The sequence below is a fragment of the Pseudonaja textilis genome, chromosome 3, assembly GCF_049901715.1.
Source record: "Pseudonaja textilis isolate UNSWEBS1 chromosome 3, rPseTex1.2, whole genome shotgun sequence".
Classification (NCBI taxonomy): Eukaryota; Metazoa; Chordata; class Lepidosauria; order Squamata; family Elapidae; genus Pseudonaja; species Pseudonaja textilis.
Genome location: NC_141992.1, coordinates 65,503,802 through 65,518,369, shown reverse-complemented (window position 1 = coordinate 65,518,369; position 14,568 = coordinate 65,503,802). Strand labels below are relative to the sequence as shown.

Here is a 14,568-nt window from a genome sequence, read left to right as displayed (position 1 = left end):
TCTTGCCACAGTTGTTAAGTGAATCAGTGCAATTGTTAAATTAGTAACATGGTTGTTAAGTAAATCTGGCTTCCCAATTGTCCTGGTCAAAAGGTCACAAAAGGAGATATCGTACCAAATTAAGTGGTCAATTGAAGTGGACATAGCTGAACTTGATCCACTGATTGCAAAAGGTCTGGCCTTAGCATGACAAGCCAGTCCCTTATTTTTACAGAAGCTGTCTTGCGAATCTGTTAACTCTTAAGCCAAATAACATAGTAATGTGTCAAAGAAACAAAGAATGCTATTCTATGTCCATTCTCATGGCAGTAATGAGTTGGGCCTTGGGACAACTTGGGTTACAAAGAGAGGTCCAGGACCTCACTTTGCAGAATGCGTAGGAATAGAGGCCCCCAAAAGAAGCAGGTTAAATTATTACATTTTGACGTGCCAACTAAAAGAATATCATAGAACAACAAGCACAGTGGGGGAAAGTAATAACTGTTCATAACATGCTTTGGTTGTTATCACTGACAAAAACACATGAAGTGTTAATACCATCTTATTATGCCTCGGTAAGGCCATACTTGGAATACTACATCCATTTTTGGTCACCACAGTGTAAAAAAGATGTTGAGACTCTAGAAAGAGTGCAGAGAAGAGCAACAAAGATGATTGGGGGACTGGAGGCTAAAACATATAAAGAATGATAGCTGGAATTGGGTATGTCTAGTTTGATGAAAAGAAGGACATGTATTTTGTATTTGGAAGCCCATCATTGAATAGTAAAGCCCGTTAAGTTCAGCTTTAATGCCTTGTATCTCCAGTTTAAAAGCTTTTTTAACATATAGGGGTAGAAAATACATTGAGATTTCAGAACATTAAAATGAGTCATGCTAGGAACTATTGGCCTGAATTGCAGAAATACTTCTCAGTGAAATACAGGTAGTCCTTGACTTACAACAGTTCATGTAGTGGCCAAAGTTACAACAGCACTGAAAGAAGTGACATCATTTTTCAATCTTACGATCTTTGTAATAGCCCCATGATCATGTGATCAAAATTCAGATGCTTGGCAACTGGTTGCAATGTCTGGGGAACATGTGATAACCTTTTACAACTTTTTGATAAAGAAAATCAATGGAGAAGGCAGATTCATTTAACAACCATAGCAAGAAATGTTGTAAAATTGGGCAAAATTCACTTAACAAATACCTCACTTCACAACAGAAATTTTGGACTCAATTTTGGTTCGAGGACTACTTGTATACCTGACAAAATATAAACACAGTTGTGTCACAATATATATAAAATTTAATTATTCCTATATATAAAAATAGCACTAATTCCCTCGTTCTGTGTATTTTTTTTTTACAGATATTGCTACAGATTCAAATAGTAAAAGGGCAGCCATGTGATTTTTAGTTTTTATATAGGATACCATCTTCAATAAAACACATGCCCAAAGATTTTTACCTCAGCTTTATTGTGGTTAACTTGGTGTCATAATACATACAGAATAATTCCAGTAACATCATTAATTTCCAGTGACATAGTTCTCTCTTCCATTTGGAAAATTTATTCTTTGGGGGGAGTTTCCTTTTCTTCTTTTAAAAAAATTATAAATTCTAAGTAAATTACACCTGCCAAGCTAAGAAACTTCTAGGCTAATGCTAAAGAGCAGCTGGAGGAAGAAAGAAATGCCAGTTTACTTATATATTTACAATGCCAAGATAAAGTTTCCCCCCAGAACTTTAAAAGTATTTTTACAACATGAATGCATATAGTAATTATAAGTTAAAACCAATATTTACAAATACATAGGATATAAACAAGAACATCAGAGAACAGAAGTGAATTTAATTTAAATTATCCATGCAAATAAAACTTAAAAACAATACCTTAATATATTTAAAAACCTGTGAATAAAAATTTGTAGACACATGGAAAATTTGAAAAGAAGTCCTTTGATAGGCTTCACTAAGGAGGGCATTTCAGAACTGAATGTTTGATCATTTCGAGTGAATGAATTATTTTCTTACAATGCCAAACATTCAATTTTTCTTTATTAAATGCTTTTACATTTCATTTTCTGATTTCATGAAATTAAAGTTTTTAAACAAACTGTGAATGTATAAATTTCTTGAAAAATTGAAAGCATGGCAGTAAAGTTGTTGTCCCTGCTCATTTTCATCTCCTTTTCTACCCAGGTATCAACTCTACATTGCGTTGTCAATTTTAATTTTGGGGGACTTACATTCTAGGTCCTAGTCCAAATAAACTATGATGTAACATCAATGCAGTTTTCTTCACTGTGTTAGCAGAGTTGGCAGGAGTCAAAGTAAGTTACTAAAAATAATAATGGCATTTATCTGGTTAAACTTCCTTTTGAGAGATGGAGAGGTCCTGAAGGCAGGCATCAGAAACAAGAGAGCTTTCCTTTGTCAAAACTATCATCACAAAAGCATAATAAATGGCTTCAGATCTGACCCTGTGTATCTGGAACATAGGGAGGTATGTATATTCCACACAGAAAGGCTTAAAAGTGAATCTCAGTCATGGCCAGGACCCAAACCGTTCACAGCCTTATTAACAATGATGTCATTGTAAATTCAATCTGCCACTCTTCAGGGACAAGAAGCCAATGGATAGAGTGGAGAGCTGGCCTAATATGGATGCAACCTCTCTAGCTAATAAGCAGTCATGCTGCTGTGATTGGTACAGTTTCCAGACAATAGAGAAGCACTAACTTGCCTCCATGCTGGGGGCTGGTGGGGTGGAGAGACAACAGGAGTAACAGGAGTAATAGCGGCAATAATAATGCCAATAACTATTGTAGTCATAAAAGCTCGGGCTGCTTTGACAAAATCCCTATTGGGAAAAGTGAGGCTATCCAATGCCAAATCGAGCAGCTGAATAAAAGGTACCACTGCAGCCCATCTTAGATGTGATATATTCATTTGGAAAGCTTATCCAGCCAAACTCAAAACGTGCTTGTAACACGTTTTAAGCAAGCAACTGCTGTCTCCGAATCAGCTCTATCAATAAAGTAGAAAGATGATGCAAACAAAGCAAGCACTATTTATAGTAATTGTCCATGGTTTACTAAAGAGTGTAATTGCTGCATTTCTTTCTCCGACTTCTTTCAGTTGTGATGGATTTGGGAATCTTGATGTATAGTCTACCCTTTTTTCTGACTGCCTGTTCAAATATATTTAAAATATATTTCTGTGTTAAAAATAACAAAATGGATATTTTATAATCACTGTGTCTTTGAGTTGAATAATAGATCGATAAGCAAGCTTTGCACATTATTGTGTTTACTACAGCTCAAGAGCTCAAAAGTTACTGGGGTGTGGCTGTTGTTGCTGTTGATGAAGATGTTTTTTTTAATTCACTGTAATAATGAATAGCTAAACAGTAATGATTTATCCAAGCCTGGAAACCAACAATCATGTTGGGTAGATGTTTGATCCCAGGAATTCTGATCCAGTCTTAACTATTCCTGGCTCAAGATTTACTATGCAAATTAATCATATATTTATTTCAGTTAATACATTTGTGAGATTTGCAAGCCAGGAGATAAATTTATTGTTGCCAACACAAAACTAGATGGGACTTTCTCGTTTCATGATTTGCAGAAATGGCAATTTGCCGAACTACATGCAATTTCCAAGTCTCCTTTTTGTATGTCCCAAAGCCATTTTTGGCCATAAGTTCTAAAAACTAATGAGATATTTCTTGCTATCTTGAGCTGGGAAACATAAAAAAGATAGATAAATCCTAGAATAGTTTTAATGTAATTCAGTAAAACAAAGAAAATCCCTAAATATCTTACAATGTCCTAGGAAGAAAAAGCCAAATTTTTTCTCGACCATCTCCTTCTAATCATTATGCTTATTGAAAGTAACAAATTGTTAAGTGATTAAGCAAGATAGAGTATCCTCTTTATTATAGACTCAAGACATCACCTTCTTATGACAACAATACAAATATTATAATACATTCACATAGTTCTCAACTTCCACCCTACTGGAAACAATTCAAAATTTTAGCTTGAGCATCTTCCAACAATAGTCCTTCCTGTCCAGGTCAAGGAATGGCTGATGGGTCTAAACATTTCACACTAAACTTTGCCAAATTAGGCAGTTTTATCAATATCATTTATTCCTAGCCAAATTGGATAAGGAACAATTCTAACACCAATAAATCTAATAATAGCATGGTAATGTTTTCATTCATAACTTTTACTAAAGTATTTTTTACAATTGTCCATCTAGATTTTTTTTCATGGCAACCTCATCACACTTAACCCATAACAAAAGACAATTGTACATTTTTTAGAAGCAATTGTATATATACTAAGACACTCATAATTAATTAATTAAGGTTACAATTGATGAACTATTGCCTCAGATGTTCAAGGGCAAGCTACATGTTACATTCCAGTCATCTGTGAACCTAATTTTCTTTTCATTCTGACAAAGCATTCTTAGTCAGGGATGATTTGCACTGGAGAAAAGGATTTCAGGAGGAAATAATAATACTTAATCATTCCTCTGAAACTCCTTTGCTGTAGGTAATCCTGTAAGTCTTTATGGTTGCAAAAATCACACCAGTACAGAACTGAAAGTGATATAAACAATAGTCTAAAGAACTGCAGGGAAGAAAAACAATTGGATGGAGAAAGCTTAACTGTTGTCTTCACTCTGTGCACATCATCTTTTTCTGATTCATATATATAAAATTAATACTTGGAGCAGGCATGTCCAACCCGCAACCCATGGCCACAAAGCTAGTAATGTGGCCCCACAAGATTTATGTATAAAAAAGGACGTTTGTTATTTACTGTATATAACATTTTAGAGAATTATATGAAGGCAATTTAGTAAGGCTCACTTCTCTTTCAGAATGAAGTGTGAAACTAAATTTCAAATATTGATCCAGAAAAAAAAACATTTATATTGTTATTACTGTAAAAATGCTTCTAATTAAGCAACAGTAGTGATTGATTTTAATCTTGTCAGACTTTAAAGTTTTTAGATTTGAAATGACATGAAAGGAGTCTGAAATCTGCAGTTAAAGATACAAAACTGTAATATACATGTAATCACTCTCCAGTAAATTCTGCTATCAATGCATAATATATAAACAATTTTTCTTTAGGTTTTTTTTAATGGATTGGATTTAAGTTTGCTTTGAGGTGAATGTAAGGGAGACATAAATGCTTTGTTGCTAAGTTAAATCTCACAGATTTTAGTGGGCCTATTGTGAGCATAACTGATGTTCTTGATTCAGCTCACCAGCTAATACTATACTTGACTGTAGAAATCAACCTCAAGTGATTGTCTTTTATGCCAATAATAATATACAATTTATTATTCATTTGCACTTAGAAATTTGGGTCTTCATATTTTAGTACTACCAATAGGTCTTGCCCTTCCAAATCAATAATTTTATATTGTGTCAAGTTATAAATAATTAGCACTAAAAGCTAATTATTGCTATACTAAAAACATTTATCAATTATTGGTACAAATAATCAATGAAGCCTTTCACTGCACACTTAAAAATGTGGGCATTTAATCAGGGCTGTACCTTTTAAAAGGAGATCAATGCTGATAGCATGGTTATAAATCTCTCAGCTTTAGCAGTGGATTTGATTATTGTACAAACATAGAATTTATCTACATTATATCACTAATGATAAAACTATCTAAATGTAGTGATATCAATGTTAAATATTATGTTTATTCCAATATTCCATTAAAAATAGCCTATAACTCTTAAGAGCACAATCAATCGTATACCTATATGTTCAAAAGTAAGCCATATTATTAAGTTTAATTGCACTTTCATTTAGAAATGATTGCAGTCTAGTTGATAGACAAAACTATAAATAATAGGTCGAGGAACATAAAACCTACTCCAACATGTATTCCATATAAATCTGAATAAACAAGGCAATAAGTGATAAAAATGCATGCCTGTAGAAAAAATAGAGGTTTTTCAACATTTGCAATAGGACATTAATATTTCTTACTTATTTTCTATTTCAAAAGTTAATTGGCTGATTTGGCTGGTTCCCTATAATGTTAGAAACTTCACCCAGCCCTGTCATTTATTTTTCTTAATTCCCATTTGGGTTTGTCACCTTTATTTTTTGTTTTGTGCTGGGGTTTTTTGTTTTGTTTTGAAAGTTCTTAATAATTTGCTAACCACCCAGATTCGTTGGGAGTCAAGTGACAAATAAACTTAATAAATCATTATTATTAGCCAGACTTAAGATTTCACTTGCTCAACTCTGTTGAAGTTAAAATTCAATAAATAAAGGGTTTGTAAAACATGGCTTCTGATTAATCAACTGAACTGAGCGAAGTCATCTGAAGTGTAAGAGCAATTTAGGTCTCTTAAAACTATGAATACCTAGCTATTCCATCCCTTTAATAAATGTTTCCAGGCAGTAAAACTGTATTTTCTGCATCCGTTGCTTATAGCAGCAGCCCCCAACATTTTGGCCACCAGCAACTAGGTTTTTCTGTGGACTAGAGGGGGTGTGATTTTGTGTGCTGCCTGCATCCCGCAGTGGGGGCTTGGCTTGTTTAGTGGCCCGGTTTCTAGCATGCTGTGGCCAGGTGCCAATCCATAGATGGGCACCCCTGGTTTGTAGACTTTTCTCTTTCTTTCTTTATTTGTGTTGATTCTGAAGCAAGGCCTCTTCCACTGGGACATCCTCACATGTAGGAGTGTAGTACGACACATCTGAAGAATGGCTAATTTTTTTCCAATTGGTGATTACTTTTAATTCATACATTTTTTTTTCCCAACTACACTGAGTTCAGTACAAATAAATTAAAATAAAGTAAAGTAAAACAATGGTCTTAATGGCATGGGCCAATCTTTTCACTTTCACTTCACTTTATTAAAGGATTAAGGGAATTAGTAAGTCATTTTATTTCTACTTCATGTGTATCTAATGCTTGTCACTAAATAAATTTCAACACTACATGCTGAAGGAATTATTTTATAATAATGGCAATATACTACCTAAAATATGGATTTATGTGTAAAATACCAAAGAAATAGCTTTGGGTTCATATTTTTAGTGATGGAACACTAGAATTTATATATAATCCATATACAGTGGAGATTTTAACATATGGAAAAGAGGGAGAAAAACTTTTTCAAATAATGGAATCTGTAAAACTGAAAAAAACTTTAGACTTTAAACTAACAGTGTCAAAAGAATTGTAAATATTTTTAATGCTTTAACTCCATACTAGCCTAGGAATATGTCTAGTTAGAGCCTGTACAACTTTCCCACAGGTGGTATTAATTGTTTGACTTAGTTTATTCTGAATTTATGTTTATTTTAAACACATTATTTATTAGTACTTTACAAAATATTGCAAAGTTAATATTTTATAGAAATATTCATTCAACAGTCTACTGAAAAGTGGATAAGAAACTTTACAATTAAATTATAGGTATTTTGGACTATGTTCCTAAGATCAGTTATTCAAAAGCAAAGCCTATCAATGCCATTGGACTTTGCATCTATTTAAGTCAATCAGTACAAACTGTGAACTCCCAAACTCTTAATATCAGTCTACGTATCTGAGCATATCTACTCCAAGGACACTTTCACAGTATTTCACAGAATGTACATGGTAGGAGACCAGGCCTAAATTCAAGCTAAACATGATTCTAAATTTCAGTCTTTAAACAATTGTTATAGCTGCCCAGGTTGTGTGGTCAAACTGACAAACACAGTGTAAAGTTTGGCATGGAACATCTTTTGTGATAGAATATTTAATGCTGGCAAATATTTTTAGCTGAAGCAAACCCCCTGAAAACAACTCTGCCCTTATCTAACAACTGTCCTGTTCAAATTGAAGATGTCAACTTATTTAATTTTTTAAAAAGAGCAAGGATAACACAATTTTCCAAAACATCAGGCACCCCAATTTTAACTATGCTGCATCTGTAAATCACTGACAGACGCCCACAGTGTCATGTTGCTATTATTTCATCCCAATTTAAGTGTTTAACTGCTGATGCAGCTGGTTTAGGACTGGGCTAGATAGATAATTAAATAATCACAAATTAACTCTGTGCATATTAACTGTATTTGGCGGACTGACATTGGCTTATACCCCAAAAGTGCTTTAGTCCTGAGACTGGAAGTTTAAATAACCAAGCAGTTTAAAACAAAATTTTGGCTTTGAATGGCTCAATTTTTAAAAATGAATTTGAAAGAGCATTTTTCAAGTTTCATACACGGCTCTTTACTTCAAGGACAAGTTCTGCATTCAAACAACAATGAAGGAAGAACAACTTTTCGTTTTCCAACTCTTGCAGAACAGGGGGTCAGGGTGGAAGGAAGTGCCTCCTCTGAATAACCTTTTTCCCTTTGCCTCTGCCATCATTAATTATAAATCACTCAGACTTGTACTCTACAACTTTCCTAACCTACAAGTGCAGGGAATGTGTAGCTGCTCCTTCCCTATAAGGATGCATAGGAAACTGTCAGAAAAGTAGAATTCAGAATAATACCTGCCAATTCCTGCCACAGTCTATGCTTTTTTTGCAACCTATGGCTTTATCAGAGATCCCCCCCCCCTTTTCTCTTTTGCAAATGAAGGCTATTTTAAACCATCACTTCCTTCCTCAACACACATCTCATTTGAACTATAAGCATCCCAAGGAGATGGGTGGTTAAGAAATTTGAAATATCAATAAATAAACATAACTATTCCTAAAGAAAAGGGATGATGATATTTTTGATATCTTTTCTTGGAAGGGACGGGCTCTGGAGGCAACTGCTACACTTCTGAAAACAAGCGTTCCTTTTTTTTTTTTTGAGCGTTTTGATAAAAGTGGTTTCTCTTTAAACCAGAGAGGTAGGAGAGAGGCTGGTTGGGTCAGCTGTACACATCAGCCAGCCTTGCCCTTCTCCAGGTCCAGCCCCAATGGCGATATGTGATTCGGTCTGGGAGGCTCGCGCAGAGGTCATAGCAATTGTATGGTGATGATGATAAAATATCTGAGCGAGACCTCTTCCCATTGCAACCGGGGCAGTTTTAATCGATCACTAGCCACTCCCAACAAGTAGTAATAATTATGCTAACAGTAGCCAAAGCAAGAATTAAGAAAGCATCCCAAAGATCATCTCTTTCCAACTGGCTATGGGCGTGAAAAATATATTTCATCTTTCCTTCTGCTCCTAAATCTCTCTTCCCAAGCCACATTTATTTCCCCAAAGTATGCCTCCCCCCCCACCCCGCCCCAACACACAGTTTCTTTCCACCCCTCCCGCAGACAAACAGCATTTGCTAATAGGGGCACCATATGGGCCGTTTTGCCTTCTCAACCCCTCTCCCCTCACTCGCACTCTCTCTCTCTTTCTCTCTTTTTTTAAGGGACATCGGTGCACAGGGAACAACACACAACACGGATGGAAAGTCAAGAAGCCACACAAAGACAAGACACGGACGGACACCAATTGCCAACACACAGAAACGCAGCTTCGGGTTAAGAACCAAATCCTCGCCGGTCTCCAGCGCTTGTTCTGCGGCGGGCAGAAAAAAAAAGGCAAGAGGAAAAATAACGACAAATCCACTCCGTGGCTATTTCAGCCGCTCCGGTTGCGGCTCAACTGTGCTTGTAGCGACGCGGCTGAGTGGTGGGTTGCCTTTTTTTTTTTTTTTTGCCGCAGTCCAGCGTGTGTGTGTGTGTCTGTGTGCGTGCGCGTACGCGTGTGTGACAGAGCTTGGGTGTGCGTGAGTGTATTTCTTTATTTATTTATTTTTAAAAATCGTCTGGACGTGGCAACGCGGAGACGAACCCAGCCAAGATAAGAGAAACGATCTCCCAAATTTTTACGCAGCGATCCTGAGCGGCGTCCCGCCAGCCGCTGCCCCAAAGCTGAACATCTAAGTCGGTGGAAGTGGGGGTGGGTGGGGGTGGAAGTGGGGGTGGTGGGGGTGGGAGGCAAAGCTGCACCTCCTTCCTAACCCCGTTATATTAGCCCTCTGGGGCCCGGAGGAAAATCCACGCAGAGCTTCCAAGCCAAGAGAAGAGCGCTGGTCCTTACTGTGGGAAAGCGCGTTGGAGCGCAGACTGAAATGGGGGTCCTCGGGGCGAGTGGGGGAAGACGGGCTCCAGACAGAGACTCGGGCACGTAGGAGGCTTGAAACTGACGCGGACGCCGCTTGTGTCGGAATCCGGGTAGTTGCAGCCCTCCGGCGCTTTTTCGCACATACACGAGCACACGCAGGCGGGGGAGCTGAGGGGAAGGCTGGTCGGCTGCGGACCGAGCCGGGTTGGGAAAGGTAAGCCCAGCAACCTCGGAGAACTGGCGGGAGAAAATCCCGGGGAGATACATTTCCACGTTTCGTCCACTTCTGCCAAGAAGGGGCGGGGGGGCGCTAGACTTTCCTCGGGGTTGTTTTTCCCACGACCCCAATTGTTGCGGCTGGACAGGGGTGCAAAGGCGGTGGGAGAATTGCAGCAGCCACGGACGCGTGGTGGGTGAAGGAGAGAGCAATGGAGAGGATGCGGGGGTCTTTCCACGAAGCGAGAGCCGAGAGAAAAACAGTCTCCCGACAAGGCACTGACCACGCGCGGGTTTGTTTTTTTTTAATAATTTATTTAAAAGAAGCCCCCGGGTGTGAGGTCTCCATAGGTTGGTTCAGAATAATGTTTTCCAGGCACAATCGCCGTCTTTGCTGTGAAATGTATTCCAGCTAGTTCAAATTAAACATTTTCAAGCACTGATTAAACTCAGTCAAAGAAAACACGTGAAAGGGAACGATTCGTTCCTGGGAATGCCCGTGGTTGAAAACAGACCAGCCTTCAAAAGGGACACCACTTCTAGGGATCACAGGGACACGTTTAGGTTATTTTCTTGGAAACAGTGGAGAAATGATTTTTGTTTTCATTAGCTTCTTCTGGCCGATGTGTTATTTCCCGGTGGGGTCTATATTTAGAGTCTCTCCTGGTAGTCTCCCATCCAAGTAAGAAGTAGATTCCCATCTAACCCAGCTTAGCTTTTTCAAAATCATCCCAGTTTTATACAGGGTTTCAGCTGGGCGAAACTTGACACTGTCACAATTATCCAGGTCACCAACAAACTGTCCCATGACAATAACAGATAGGCATTTTAAGGATGATCACAGGTTGCCATTAGCCTACTTTCTCTGGGTTATCATTAAAGTGTAGATTTGAAGTTGCTTCCACTATACTTTTAAACATACACCTGGATTTCATTGTTTTCGCATTCTGTGATGGGCCTGAATGACAAAAGTGATGGCCGCCTTTAGTGGTGGCTCCCAAGTTCATGAGAAAAGTAAAATGTTTATCAGGCTACTATTCTTCTGATTCTCTAAGCATTTAAAATATCTCAACATATGCAGGTGGGTTTTTTTTTGGCAAGGTGGGGAATTGGGATTTTGGTCCCTGTCATCTGAAGTTCAACTCTTTTATCTGATATGTTTTTAGTTTCTGTCTTTATATATATATTTATTTATATATTAAACTTAGAAACCATCCGTCTCATTCACAGATCAACTCTTATAATTGTAAACTAGCCCATGTGTTTATCAGTTTGAGATTATGCATTTATTTTTATTGCCACATTACCACATTCTATTATTTAAATGATACTTCTGTGGTGTGGTGTGATATTGTTTAATGCATTATTTATTTCATTAAACTGAAACTATGGATCCATATCTAGAAGCCATTCCCAATTTCCATTAATGACGTTAAAATATTGCACCCTGAGATCTCTGAATCTTAGGTTTGCTGTTGTTTACGTCAATTATATTGGTTCAACCTAGCAGAGAGCAGCAAAACATTAAAACAGGCTTGTAAAAAGAAATGAGCAGGGTGATTTGAACTCAATATATTATGTCCCAATTTGGAAAATTGCTTGTCCAGAAAGAATTGCTATTGACCTGAAGAACTAGCCAAGAGATTAATTAATTAAAAAAAAACTGTAATAGGGTTTGATGACATATTTTTTTTTGAAGTAGATGTAAGAGCAGAGCAAGTCTGATGTGGTGGATAAGGCATCAGGAGAGAGGCTATGAGTTCTAGTCCTTCCTTAAATACAAAGCTAGTTGGGAGAACTAGTGCCAATCACTGTCTCTCAGTCCTAGGAAAGAAGCAGCGCCAAACCACTTCTGAAAACTTGCCACTGCCCAGGCCATCAGTAGGAGTAAACAGTCTCTCAGGAGAGGAGCAGGTGGAGGAAGAGAAGAAGTTGTGGTATAAGTTGTGGTATAAGTTGTGGTATAAGGACACTGAGAGGACCCGGTGCTGATACTGTTCAGAGGAAGTCTCCTATTCCCCACCATAGTGTTATTCAATATATTATGTCCCCATGAACACCTGGTCAGGAGAGTTGGTTAGCATTGGACCTAGATCAGCTGAAGCAAAGTTTAAGTTACATTTTAGCCACAATAGCATGTTAGATAACCTTGGCCACATCACTACCTCTTTATCCAGCCTAGCTCAGAGAAAGGATCAAATTGAATAAACTCTGTGTAATCTTTCCTACCTTCTTGAAAGCAAGGATGAGATAGACATCTCTTCAAGCACTGATATACCCCAACAGTGCAATAGAGGGATAGGAATATATTCTACCTTTTCCATTTCAGACTATTGCCCCATCTAATGCCCATCTTCTTATACTTTATGTTCTTTATACTCTGTTGTAAATTATTGCCTTAGATTTAGCACATATGAAATAAAAATATTGCAATGACTACTAATTCACACTCCTCTCCTGATAAGGAAGGCCTTTAAAAAAAAAAAAAAAAAAGCTGGTATCATTCTATGAATGATTGGCAAGGCAGGGTTTGAGATAGCACACAGCAGCTAAATCATGCTCAGCCAAATGCAATTAGAATTTCCCTGCAAAACATCCCCACCAAGAGGATAATTTGAGATGGAAGGCTCCAAGCCAAAGTACGTGTTTCCTCCATTCTTGAAGCTGGTATCTTGGCCAGTGTCAAAGATGTTCTTTCCTCATTATTGAACTTCCTATGGCTGAAAGGGTGAGTACACCAGAAGGCTCTTTGGATAGTTATTTATTGTATAATATAGCTGCAATCTTATGTATATGAATATATATTTTTGTAGTAGTAAGCAAAAACTCAGATCAATAGTTCAGTAGGGTTCTGAGTAACATTCATAAGAATTCTAATCTGAGAGAGAATACTAGTAATAATCCTAAAACATCAAATAGTTTTAAAATTCTCTCTTCTATACCACTAGAATATGTGATTCTCAAGTTGGCAATGTTAACTTGTGTGGACTTCAACTCCCAGAATTCCCCAGTGATACATCTTAGAGGGGCTAAGATCAAGAAACACTGCTCTATATCATATTATACATTTTATTTCTTGTCCTGGAAAGTATATGAGTATCTGCACATTTTCAGAAAACAGTCCTGAGGATATTATCTCTGTACACATATATTTTGCATTGTTGTGCTATTTGCACATAACAACTGCTATTCTGCATTAAGTAGACACAAGTGTGCATTTAATTTAACTGCTTAGTATTTGCACTTTAGTAATACACATTTGTGTTGAGAAGTTTTGAAATCTGCCAAACTGGACCTTTAGAAATATTAAAAAAATAATTGCTATTTGTAATAGGTCTACGTGCCATTTTTGCGTCTCGTTTTTGAGAACAAGAGTGGGAACAGTTGATAACATACCGATCATTTCCAGCAAGAAGTAGTTACTGATGGATATGCTACCAGTTTTTTTTTTTTCATTTCCAAAAATCATAAAGACGGTATTATTGTGATAAACTATATGGATGAAACTGATCCATGATCAGTTTCAGTCATATATGAAGATTGCACTAGACTGGAATCTTCTCTTAAATAAGTTCCAATGGAATAAATCAGAAGTTTACAAGAATGACTGATAAATCTCAAAACATGTAAGATGATATAATATGCATAGGAAAAAAATCTGTGTAAAAAAATCTGTGCAGACAATTAGGATCCAAAAGTTGATATGTATTTGCTCAAGGAAGAGCTCTGACTTGATGCCACACTTCTGAGTTCCAAAATGGTCCTTGAAGTAAAAAATAAAATGTCTATATAGTAGATAGTGCCTTTGTCTGGTCTTCTGGCGGCTGGTGGACAAGTTTGTATAGTTTTCTTGATACAATTTTCAGAAATGGTTCACCATGACCATTTTCCTGGGGTTGAGACCAGAGGTGGTATTCAATAGGTTCTGACCAGTTCTGAAGAACTGGTAGCAGAAATTTTGAGTAGTTCGGAGAACCGGAAAATACCACCTCTGACTGGCCCTGCCACCATCTATTCTCTGCCTCCAGAGTCTCAGCTGATCAGCTGGGTCTTCTTTTGTTGCCTTGCACAGGAGAACAGAGCTGGAAAGCAGGTTAGTGGGGTGGGGAGGGAATGGGGATTTTGCAGTAACCTTCCCCTGCTACACCCACTGAACCACATCACACATACCAAGTTAAGCCCACAGAACCGGTAGTAAAAAAAAAAAAAAGAATATCACCACAGGTTGAGACAGAGATGTTAGCTCAATGTCA

The 14,568-nt window shown here is 37.4% G+C and overlaps 1 protein-coding gene and 1 long non-coding RNA gene across 7 annotated transcripts in view; one reads left to right on the top strand and one right to left on the bottom strand.

Moving 5' to 3' along the window:
* The window catches only part of NFIA (nuclear factor I A), a 485,231-nt gene that overhangs the window by 340,088 nt on the left and 130,575 nt on the right, over positions 1-14,568 (bottom strand). The window lies entirely within an intron of this gene.
* The window catches only part of LOC148126148 (uncharacterized), an 80,591-nt gene that overhangs the window by 14,528 nt on the left and 51,495 nt on the right, over positions 1-14,568 (top strand). Inside the window, exons 3-4 of one of the 2 annotated variants that reach the window (XR_015742885.1) lie at positions 2,190-2,320; positions 9,402-10,313. This is a non-coding gene — a long non-coding RNA (uncharacterized LOC148126148). Of the gene's footprint in view, positions 1-2,189; positions 2,321-9,401; positions 11,713-14,568 lie in introns of those variants that run through there. The other variant, XR_015742884.1, reaches the window with a different exon arrangement.